Here is a 12542-nt window from a genome sequence, read left to right on the forward strand (position 1 = left end):
AGATAATTTCTGAATCGATTATAATGATCTACCTATTATTCCATACCGCATAGTACGAATGTTCTAAATATCATCAAATTAAAGGCTTTTGAACACGACCACAACTTTACTGTATAAAGAAAAGAAAATTAATATCAATGGTCTGAGTAAATTAGTTAAAAGATCTTAAGATGACATGGACAGATGTAAATTATCTTTCTAACACGAAACTGAGATTCACATATTATGAATTGTTTTTCACCCCAAAAATACTAAATAAGTATACGAGAAGAAGCTACCATTTTCAATATTTTAGATTGCTGATTGATTGATTGATTGATTGATTGATTGATTGATTGATTGATTGATTGATTGATTGATTGATTGTTTGTTTGTTTGTTTGTTTGTTTGTTAGGCCTACACAAGTACACCTAACATAGAAGGGAGGAATGAGATTGGTCTGTGATTTGTGTTAGTTCTTCAGCTCATTGAAAGTTGCCATTAAAGGAAAATTCAACTTATACCCCAAACATAATGTGGATTCAGTTTATACAGAAAGTTATTTGTGAAAGTCGAATAAAATATGATTTGCCCTGACTTCTGAAGGGAGTAATAAATGGGCTCTTTTAAGTGACATTGTCATTTTTCTGCAAGTGTTATTAGGTTTCAACAAATGTCTTCGACAAGAAAAAAAGAATTGCATATCAAGGCCAGGGGGCACCCGGATTTGAACCGGGGACCTCTCGATCTGCAGTCGAATGCTCTACCACTGAGCTATACCCCCTTCACAGTTCTGGCGGGAGCTATTCCAAATAAGATTTTTACGCATATTGAATAAATACACCATATGCTGAATTGGAGTGCGAGCATACTTTTGTGCTGTATGGTACTGTGTTTACTCATAACACAGCACTATATGAGAGATTCAGATTCAATCAATCCTATTCACGGCTGGGACGCACGAGAAAAACATCTGTTGGACAGTTGCCACGTATCAATTCGTCATTTCCTACAAAAACAGTTATAGCGCCATCTACATGCCAACCTAGTTTGATGATGATGATCTTTGTTGCTCTCCAGAAGTTAATTGTTCATGGATAGTTATTTTCCCCTTGTACTTGCTTTTTCATATTCTTCTTCTAAAGAAGAAGAAGATGATCGATGAAAATCATTGAGGACTGTGCTAAGTTATTTTTTGAAAGAAATCCTTCAGGTGAGAAATAATGACAAGAGGAATCTTTACAAAATACCAATCCAGTTTGCGGAGCGTTTCCCAGTCATGCAAGTCAACGCGGTATACCATGGAATGGTATACCGCGTAATAAACTATTAAATTGAATTGAATCAAATGTCAAAATGTTGTCCCAATCACCCTATTATTAATATGTTGTCAGTCACAAATTCACAAATGTTGTGCGGGAATTTTTAGACTGTGTTCTTAATGGTTAACATAATAACTTATACTTGCCATTTTTATGTGTGAGATGTGGCAATCAGCAGGCAGCAATTCCTATCAACGCCACAGTCTTTTGTGCACCATTGGAGGTGGTGAACATAATTATTGTGAAACTAGATTTCAGATTGCTAGCATGTTAAAACAGGGTGGGGACTTGAATGTTAATGCGGTATGTTGATATGGGTACAAACTGAAAATCAGGGGGGCATTTCATGAAGGAACTTGTCGGATAAAATGTCCGACAAATCAATTATATCCGACAAGTTCAGAGAAATCAGTCAATCAGACTAAAGAATTTCTCAAACCTTGTCGGATATAATAATTGACTTGTCAGATATTTTATCCGACATGTTCCTTCATGAAATGCCCCCCAGAGCTGCTCTACTCCGAGTCTTTATACACGGCACTCTTCCGAGTAGCGCAAAAGCACCAGCTGCCTCTGGTTCAGTTTATTTCCTCTATCAAGTTTGTATTCCGTGTATTCCGTCATGCCCCTGTTCCACAGATTTTCTTTTTCTCGTCGGTCAATCGTCAAAAGCAAAATGTTTTTGCTTTGTTTTGTTTTGTTTTGTTTTGCCTTTTTGCTTCCGACCATCCACCGAAGTCTGTCGGATGGCAGTCTGGTGACTCCAACTCATGTGTTGGTCGGCTATCAAGTTAGTGTCAGACATGCCTGGCGGGATCCGACGAGGCAAGATCGTCCGATGAGGATCACGCGCGACATGCCTATCTGACCCGATAGTCGACCGACACAACGTTGGATTCGTCAGACTGCGATCCGATACACTTTGGTGGGTGGCCGGAAGCAACAAACTTTGCTTCCGACGATTGACCGGTTGGAAGAAATCTCTGTAGAATAGGGGTATAAACCCCCATGTTGTTTGCTTTGTTTGTTTGTTTGTTTGTTTGTTTGTTTGTTTGTTTGTTTGTTTGTTTGTTTTTTGTCTACCTGAGATGAGAGTTTGACCACACATCTACTGGAGTCAGCTGGAGCAACTGGTCTTGTTGGTACAATCTTCCCTGTCCACCCCATGCACACCAACTGCGCTGTAACCACAGCATGCCTGGGTAGAAACAGATGATGGCGTATCAGTTTGGATTTTCATGAAAATTATAATTTATGCATCCCTCCTTATTGTAACTTCCACACGACACTTACTTCTCTCTTACTTCTTCAGTCTATCTGCTATCTTTCTGCTGTAAGTTATATTCATGTATTCACAATTATCTGGCACATCTCTGTTTACTTGTAAACATTAACATGAGACAATCTATCATCAATTCATAGAAATGTATTTGAGAATGAATGGGTAATCATTTTATCGAATTGAAGGGGCCGTTGTATTGCAACTACTACTGTAGGCCTAAATACTACTACTTCTACTTCTACTACTTCTACTATTACTACTACTACTACTACTACGATTGTTACTGCTGTGTCTACTACTACTATACTACTTCTACCACTACTACTACGATTGTTACTGCTACTACTACTACAACTACTACTGCAACTACTACTTCTACTACTACTACTACTACTACTACTACTACTACTACTACTACTACTACTACTTCTACTACTAATATTGCTACCCGTACTACCGATACTACTACCTTTACTATACTACCAATATTGCTGCTACTGATAAAAGGTGGATGCCTCTCAGAATATCAGTCCACGTAGTCACACTTCACAAAAGTCGAAGTGTATAGGTCTAGTTTCAATAAAAAGAAATCGTTGTGTCTATATCTAATACTAGTAGTTGTACCCTTAATTGTTTATTCTCTCTTTCCTTTACTTAGTGTTTGGGTATCTGTGTGTTGATAATGAATAATATGATGTTCTTTATTTACCTATGTGTGTGCGAGTGTGTGTGTTGATACATAAAATACTATGACACAAACGGCTCCAAGATTTGAACCAGTGACCGCTCGATCTGCAGTAGAATGCTCTTCCACTGAGCTATACCCCCGATGATCATTCCTTTCAGAAAATGCTCCAGCAAAACATACAGAAAACAGTGTTTGCAGCAGCTGCTGTCGCCATAATTCTGCATGTCGATCATGACTTTTCCCGCTCACTGAGTCCTGATGAATGCGATGAATGGGTATGAATATCGGTCTGCATTTTTTCATGTGTACCTTATTCTGAAAGGCTTTTATGTTATTTGCATTAGTTCAACAACTGATTCAGCTGCGCCAAACCAAAGTCATGTTTCGGCTAAGCGTTGGCGGTGAAGGTCCACTAGATTTGGTAACCGCATTAATGCTATACAATTTGCTGTTACCCTGATTATGCGCACCAGCCAATCTATTATCAATGCCTTTATTTCTTTTTCCATACGGCAAATCTGTCACTCTCTTGTAATGAATACATCGCAGTATGGTTTAACGAATGCTGTCGAAGACTTCTAAAAGGATAAAAACTGCGAAAAAACAAACATGTCCAAACAGTTAATTTCTTCTTCTTTTTTTGTTGTTCAACTTACTGCTTTCCTTTGCTATCAAGAAGCTGACAATATACAGCTCCTTCTTTCTGCAACAATCAACAAGACTTCTGTTTTATAAGAAGCATTCCTTGAACTTGTAAGAGTCATGAAACACAATTTTCTATTCTGTGTATAAAATTGCAATAATATACGCAGTTCTCTTCAATCTAAAATACCATTCAAAGTGGAATCAAGCAAAGTCAAAACAAAGATAATAAAACTATAAAGAGTCATGCCTTTACTTTACCTTCTATCACCAGGTAGTCGGTCAATAAGGCTGGAACTGGAGATACCTTTTTTTTGTCAAGGGACATCATTGAAACTTCATTGCTTTTAATCCACAAAAAGTGGAACAGATGCAAGGGCCTTTCTTCCTGTGCGGAAAGACGCTCTGTTCCTTTTTACTATTGCCCCGCCCACACAAATAGTTTTGTGAGAAATCTAATGAATGTGGCCGCTACCTCCCTGTGTTTCTCAAGTAGAAGTATGCAAGTTGCTTCCTGGAATGTTATTGTTCTGCGAGGTATCTCATGTGTGTACTAGTATTATCATATGAAAAGTTTGGGGAAACCCGCAAAAGTTTGTGTGTATGCGTGTGTGCGTGCGTGCATTTGTGTGTGCATGTGTCTATCTGTCTGTCGGTTTGTTTGTGTGTGCTAAGTTCTTCCATAATACCTGTATCGCTCTTGGAGTCTATAGTTTAAGCAAGCTCGACTGATTATAATGTGTGTCCAAAGGTCATTAGGGACGTGTATATGGCGCGCCATTTGCCCAATAATTCCGATAAACTAAATTTATCGCTGAAAAAAACTTTGTTTATCAGTCGATAAACTCAGTTTTTAGAGAGAAACTCTGCTTATCGAGTGAAAAGCTAAGTTTATCGCGATAAACCTAGTTTTTCGCTTGATATAACACGTTTTTGCTCGATAAACCGAGTTTTTCGATAAACTTAGTTTATGGAAAAACTAAGTTTCTATAAACTTAGTTTATGGAAAAACTAAGTTTCATAAACTTAGTTTATGGAAAAACTAAGTTTAACTATAAACTTTGTTTATCAAGCGAAAAAAAAAACTAAGGTTATCGATGATCATTGTTATTTTAGCTTTTGCGAAAGGGGGCGCTAGTACGGAATTAGCTGTAGGATTAGGGCGTGTTTTCTTTGCATTATAATACATGGAAGATTATCGTAACCATTATTTTTGTCTGTAACTACATCTCTGGTCTTAAAATAACCTTCCCCGGTGTGGGATATACTGGGGGTATGTATATTCATATTTCAAGAAAATACACTGTCAAATAACGGGCCCACTGCACATGAAATACATAATCATGTAATGATTGTAATTGATGAATTAGTATGCAAATTGTGATAATTCTAAGGGATTACGTGAAAAAGTGGGTAGATAAAGTCATTTGTTTTGGAGCTTTCATTTTTATTTCTTTATTAATTAGAAAAAAATCGCACACAATTATTTTGGCTCAATATCCTTAGGATTTGGTATAGAGTAACGCAGTGACGATTTATTTATGTGCAGTGGACTCTTGATAATACCAAGGTCCTATATGTATTGCAACCAACGGTACATGTAAAGACATGAGTGTTACCACATGTCACCACTAAAATATAGCAAAATGTTTAATACGTGTTGTTGCTGATTAAATATGAAATCATGCGCAATGAATAAGGGTGGGTCGTGTCTTGCAAATGTTAGTACATGCAAGATGTGGTACACTACAGGCAGAGTATTTTTTTTTTGTTATGTATCAATAGCCACATTAACGTAGATTACGGTTTAAACATATGTAAGTAAAGACGAGGGGGGAGGGGTGTCATTGATGAAAGGTGTCGTGGAAGATGCACTTGTAACCAACTGTTTGAATATTAAGAAGTCACTTGTGTCAAAATCAGATGGCCCAATCGCTAACATGGGGTGTGGCTAGCAATGTGGATCATTAGCACTGCTTTAGGTTGGGTCATGTCTCGTTATTAGTAATGTACGAGGAGAAGAAATGTATGCAAATGTACAGCACTGGATTGTAGGTTAAGAATTTTTTTTTTGTCACGCGACAAAGTTGTTATTTAAGGCATACAAAACGTATATTGCCAGACACTTTATGTCATGCAACACAGGCCCGCATTAATAGGATACAATATTTATAGAATCTTCTGACATTGGGATACTTACACAACAGAATGAGCGGTTTCTGGGCATGCAAGGAATTGTTTGATTAGTCGTTTTTATGTCGAGTGTAGTTTATGAATTTGCGTTTAGGAAATGCACCTTGGAATTGACAAGTCAATGTGTGGGGCGTGGCTACTGTTAAGATTATGCGCAATGAGTAAGGTGCGGGTCACGCCGTGCCAAGAGTCAATAAGAAGGAAAGAGCCAGGTTCAAAATTTGTATAGCAAGTGCTGCGAGGAACTGCATGGTGATGTATAACTTTGGATTTTCTGTGACTGTTTTCTAATGTACACAATAGACAGGGAATTTTATGTTAGGCCTTTGTGTAATGTGCCATGAAAGAAACACCCGTAGTCGTGGCTAGCCAGCTACCTTCTCGGCTTTAAGTTACATTAATGATACTATGTACCATAAAATAGGGATGCAGAAGAAAGCGTGAATAATGTTTTGCACACAATCATTAGAGTATATTATACAACGTCCAAGTAGATCCTTGTAATTTGATTGGAGGATTGTTGGTGACGTGATATTCAATAAGTACTCCATTCAACGCGCCGTGCAATTTTGGTTCTATTTTTGCGTGCAACTTGGTTCGATTTTTTCGTTCTATTCCACGGTTCGAGAAATTGTACGGTACTGCGTGTACTGTGTGTTGCATATTGAGGATCGCATGCAGCTAGCGCAGTGTACGTGTGCGGTACATGGATGCGCGTACGTAGGCCTACGTAGTGCTAGTGTACGTGTATGAGCGTTAGTATAGCTGTGACCTGTATCTACACTGATTGCACAAGCCAGAAAGAGAATCGCAGTGGATCCACATGTAAGTATGGCTATCTTTTTCATACATATATAGACTTCTAGGCCTACTTAGACCAAAAAGATCTACTTGGACGTTGTATAAATCAAATAGTGTATGGTCTTTACTCGTGCAATGGAACGAGATTTCGCACTCGGTGAAAGATGAGGCGCACTATTCAACTCGGCTTCGCCTCGTTGAATAGAGCGCCTCTATCTTTCACCTCGTGCGAAATCTCGTACCATTGCACTCGTGACCATTCACTATTTGTATATTAATTTTATGGAATTTTATCAATGAAAGTGAGTGAGAAGGGGAGAGCTCACAGCAATTCCTCTTGTAAGAACAAGGGGTATTGTACTCGTTCTTTTTTGTATATATTTTTGTTCTTGTCAGTGTTTTTGTATGTTTAAGTGAAAGGTGATGGAATATAAAACGAGTAGGAAATCAGATACATTAAATTTAGTTTCTTTAAATGTTAAGGGTCTTAGAGAAGTTACCAAAAGAAATGCTATAGTTAAATGGAGTATGGAGAGAGGAGATATAATTTTTCTTCAGGAAACATTTAGTACAATTGACGTAGAGGACCAGTGGAAGAGGGAGTGGAGCGGGCACTGTTTTTTTAGTCATGGGAGTAACCGGGAATCTGTGTCCTCATATCAAATAAATTGAAGTTGAAGGTATTGAAGCATGAGGGTGACTCAGAAGGGAGATACATATTATTAGAAATTGAAGTATCCAATACAAGTTACATTTTATGCAATGTTTATTTTCCGGTTCGAGAAAAACAGCAAGAGCAAAGTGATTTTTTAATTAAGTTAAGTGATCACCTCAACAATTTTAATGTAAATAACTTCCTTATGATTATTGGTGGGGACTTTAATATGATTCGAAATTTTGATTTTGATATTTCGAGTAAAAGGAGTGCTATAGGTCTTCAGTTTAATTTAGAAATTGAACATTTTCTTGGAACCTTCGATGCGTTAGACATATGGAGGAAAAGAAATCCAGATAAGATCCAATTTACATATAAGCAGAAGAACCCTTTAATACAAAGTAGGTTAGATTATTGGATAATTTCTAATCAACTGGAGAAGCAGATTTCAGAGTGTAATATTTTCTCATCAATTGCCCCTGATCACTCGGCTATTCATTTAGGATTACTTTTAAATCATAACATTTTAAAGAATATAGGACCATCTTATTGGAAGTTTAATAATAGTTTTTGTTTAAATAAAGAATATGTATATTTCCTGAGAGCAGAAATTAAATCTATAATAAAGCAAGGAAAGAAGGAGTTTACAGATGTTAGAGTCCTTTGGGATTTTGTTAAAATGAACATTCGTGAAATAACAAGGAAATATTCGAAAGGAAAGGCCCAAGAAATACAGGAAAAAATAAGGAAATTACAGATTTTTTTTTTTGATTTAGAACAATTGTTAATCATTTCCAAAGATAATGACATTTTACATCAATAAGAGTTGAAAAGAAATGAGATGAAGGGATTATATGATCAGAAAGTAGCGGGGTTAAAAGTGAGATCTCGAGCTAAGGAAAGTGAAATTAATGAAAATTATTTTAAACAATTATTAGCATCTAACCAGAGGAAAACATTTATAGATAAATTAAAATCAGAAGATAGTGTAGAAATCTCTGATCCAAAGCAGATTCTGAGAGAAATTGAAAAATTTTATCAAAATTTGTGTACTCAATGTGAGATAATAGACAATAAAGGGGATTTTTTTTATTAATATGCCCCATTTGAATATAGGTGAAGCTAGTGAAAAATCATGTGATGAGAAAATTACAATGGGTGAATGTATTTCGATCTTAAATAAAATGCCTTTGAATAAATCACCAGGAAATGACGGATTAACAGTTGAATTTTATCTGATATATGAAACTTTGTTTTAGAATCCTTTAATGCATCTTTTGAGAGAGGGGAATTATCGAACTCACAAAGACAGGGCGTAATAACAGTAATTTAAAAAGAAGATAAAGATCCTTTATATATTCGTAATTACCGACCAATCACCCTTCTCAATGTAGACTACAGACTTTTATCTAAAGTATTAGCTAAAAAGAATAAAATTGGCATTAAGAGAAGCGATACACGTAGATCAAGTTGGGTTTTTACCTGAGAGGAATATTGGAGAGGCCGTAAGGATTATTGATGATATTATATTTTATACGCAGGTATACAATGTGCAGGGCTATTTAGTTACAGTCGATTTTGAGAAAGCTTTTGACACCGTCTCATACTCTTACATGAAATTATTAATGACAAAATATGGTTTTGGTCCATATTTTTGTAGATGGATAGAAGTATTATACAATAATGCAATTAGTTGTGTTATGAATGGAGGCTTCTCCACGGGATACTTAGAAATAGGCAGGGGAGTAAGGCAAGGGGATCCCTTGTCTCCATACCTTTTTTTTGTTGATTATAGAAACATTAGCATTGTTTATTCGGAATGAAAAAGATTTAAAGGGTATTTTGATTGGTGATATGGAGACAAAGATAGTAATGTATGCAGACGATTGTTCAATTTTTGTGAAAGAAAAACGTGATATAGAAAGATTAGATAATATATTGGATTCTTTTTATTACATATCAGGATTAAAAATAAACAGGGACATGACATATATTATGAAACTGGGGTCTTCTAGTCAGATTAATGATAACCTGACTGGAATAACGCTGGGCAAATTGGTTCAAACAGTTAAAGTGTTAGGAATATATTTTTCTTTAGATATTAATGTTAAAGAAGAAATGAATTATAAAGAAATTTTGAGTAAAATAAAAAGATTGTTGGGATGGTGGAAGCAAAGGGATTTGACCCTCTTTGGGAAAATTCAACTGGTTAAAGTATTTGCTATATCTAAATTATTATACGTTTCTTCAATAATGTCAGTACCTCGATGGGTTTTCAGAGAGGTGGAAACGATTTGTTTTAATTTTATTTGGAATGGTCGTGACAAAATAAAGAGAAATTTATTGTATATGAATTATGATAATGGGGGAATGAAAATGATGAATTTTAGGTATATGGTGTATGCCCAGCGCGTAATGTGGATTAAGAGACTTTTTAGAGGTGATAAGAATATGAAGTGGAAACAGTTTTTTGAATATGTATTTAAGAAAGTGGGAGGGAGATTAATTTTTTATTGTAATTATGATCCCCGGTTATTAAATATTAAAGTGCCGAATTTGTATTTAGAATTTTTAGATATTTGGAATTATTTGAAAGGAAAGAATGTTATTGTTAAAGAAAGGCATAATGAAAATCAAATAATTTTTAACAATACTTTTATTCCAGGTAGAAATTTCTCCTTTAATGAAATATTATCTAACGCTAATGTTTTTCAAGTTAAACACGTTATTGACGCTGGTGGAAAAATAAGATCAGAGGCGCATTTTATTAGAAAGGGTTTAAATGTAGACGATTTGATTTTTCTTTATGAATTGTATAATAAATTTCCAGCAGAGTGGAAGGTGGCGAGAATAGGTAATGCGAGGGGTCATATTTTGAATGATAACCCTGCTGATGTTTTTGAAATTAGTCTTAACATTAACAAAAAAGTGTACCCCTTAGTGTCAGTGACTTCAAAAATGATTTACAATATTTTATTGGTACAATTGAAGATTCTTTCCTTTCCAAACACCTAGAAGTATTAGCTTTAAACATGGATAGATCTGCGACTTCAGTTTGTTTCTCTATTCCTAGAATTTCAACACTAGAAGTTGAGAGATTTCCAGTATAAGCTCCTGCACAATGTTATTTTCTGTAATGATAAACTTTACCAGTTTGGAATAACACATTCAAATCTGTGCTCCTTTTGTAGGGAAGAGGTTGAAACATATTATCATATATTTTATGACTGTCCTCTAGTTTATCGAATATGGAACGAGGTAGGAAAAAAACTAAATTTCCTCAGTTTATTAATATGAATTGGCTGGATGTTTTACTTGGATTCAGGGAATATATCAAACTCAATGCCTTGTTGAATCATGTCTTAATTTTGATTAAGCATATGATTTATACTAATCATAAAATTGGAAGAGTTCCAACCTGTGAAGAAATATGTAGGGCAATCGCCACCTCAAAACGGTCTGAATATGAAAAAGCAACATTGAAGGATAAATTGACATTACACTACGCGAAATGGGAAAATTATACTTCATGAAATACCGGGTTTAACTATTGCATTTTGTTAAGATATATCTTTAGTATTTACCTCAGTTAATTTATTTAGAATAAATTGAATATCCTGTGTTTTCAGCTTTGCCCGCTCCACTTGTTTATTTTCTCTGATTCTTATTATCATTAAAACTTAATTAAATATTATCTGGTTATGAATCTCCACTTGCATAAGACCCAGAGAGATATCAGTCATTATGATGTTCATAATTGGTGAATAGAATATATCTTAAAGATTTTGTAAGTCCATCACCTCTCACGTTTTTTTGTATTTGTTTTAGATAAAATCTTTATTCAGACTGGTGACTGAATCATGTCAAATGTGTACAATTTATGTATGTTTTATCTATATTTTACACACAACTTTTGTTGTCCCTTAAACAGTGTATTATAGTTATATTTTGTGTCATTACAATGTAACAATTTCATTTGATTGATCTGAATAAAGGCTATAAAAAGCGTCACAAAAAAAAAAAAAAAATCAGGACTTGGCAAGGGACGCGGACCTCAGCACGCACTAGCCGCAGACTAATTTTGCGAGTACAGTGAGTAGCACCCATTACCAGTTACTAGTCGCGACAGCAAACATCCTAAGTGAAAAATCTCTAAGCTCTGGGTCTGGCAGCTCCTCTGGCTGCTCACTTGTCTCTTCTGCGGCCATGACGAAACAATCGTTGAATGACGTCCGTTGCGTTATTCGATGCACGTGGTTACAAGTTGATAACTGCCGTAATGTAACTATCAGTGTCGTTTAACGCCTGGGGCTGGTAATACGGCATACGAGCAGTGGCAACGCTCACAGCCGTACGGCTCTGGCAACGCTAAGCTCAGAGCACCCACTAATGGCAAAGGATTATCAATAACTAAGTTTATCGCGATAGATTGAGTTTATCGCTGAAAAACTCTGTTTATATCAGTCGATAAACTAAGTTTATCGACTGAAAACTGAGTTTATCACGACAAACTTAGTTTTTCGCTCGATAAACAGAGTTTATCGATAAACTTTAATAGTTTATCGCACGATAAACGGAGTTTCCCTCGAAAAACTTAGTTTATCGACCGATAAACTGAGTTTTTCGGCGATAAAATAAGTTCTTCGGAATTATTGGGCAAATGGCGCGCCATATGCGTACCTGGATCTGTGTTAATACGTCAGTCTAGCGTAACCTTCCGTAAGAGGTTCAGCAAAGACGTGAATGGAAAGGGACAGTCCCAAATTTACACGTGAATTGCCATTCACCGGTCGATGTGTTGATAACCACTCGTACTCATTCGGGGACATAAAAGAATAATTGTATGATATGTATAGGATGTAATCTACGTGAACTTATGCACACTTGTTGACGGATATTATGTGTGTGTGTGTGTGTGTGTGTGTGTGTGTGTGTAAATAACAATAACAAGTATGATATGTGTACATATACTATAGGCCT

General features: G+C 35.8%; 1 non-coding gene across 1 annotated transcript; it reads right to left on the reverse strand.

Annotated features, from left to right (window-relative positions):
- Positions 1-691: 691 nt before the first annotated feature.
- On the reverse strand, positions 692-763 carry Trnac-gca (transfer RNA cysteine (anticodon GCA)). The gene has a single exon. It is a non-coding gene; the product is annotated as a tRNA-Cys (tRNA).
- Positions 764-12542: the final 11779 nt, after the last annotated feature.

The sequence above is a fragment of the Diadema antillarum genome, unplaced genomic scaffold, assembly GCF_040938485.1.
Source record: "Diadema antillarum isolate AM-2024a unplaced genomic scaffold, OU_Dant_1.0 seq00001068_RagTag, whole genome shotgun sequence".
In the NCBI taxonomy this organism is placed as follows: domain Eukaryota; kingdom Metazoa; phylum Echinodermata; class Echinoidea; order Diadematoida; family Diadematidae; genus Diadema; species Diadema antillarum.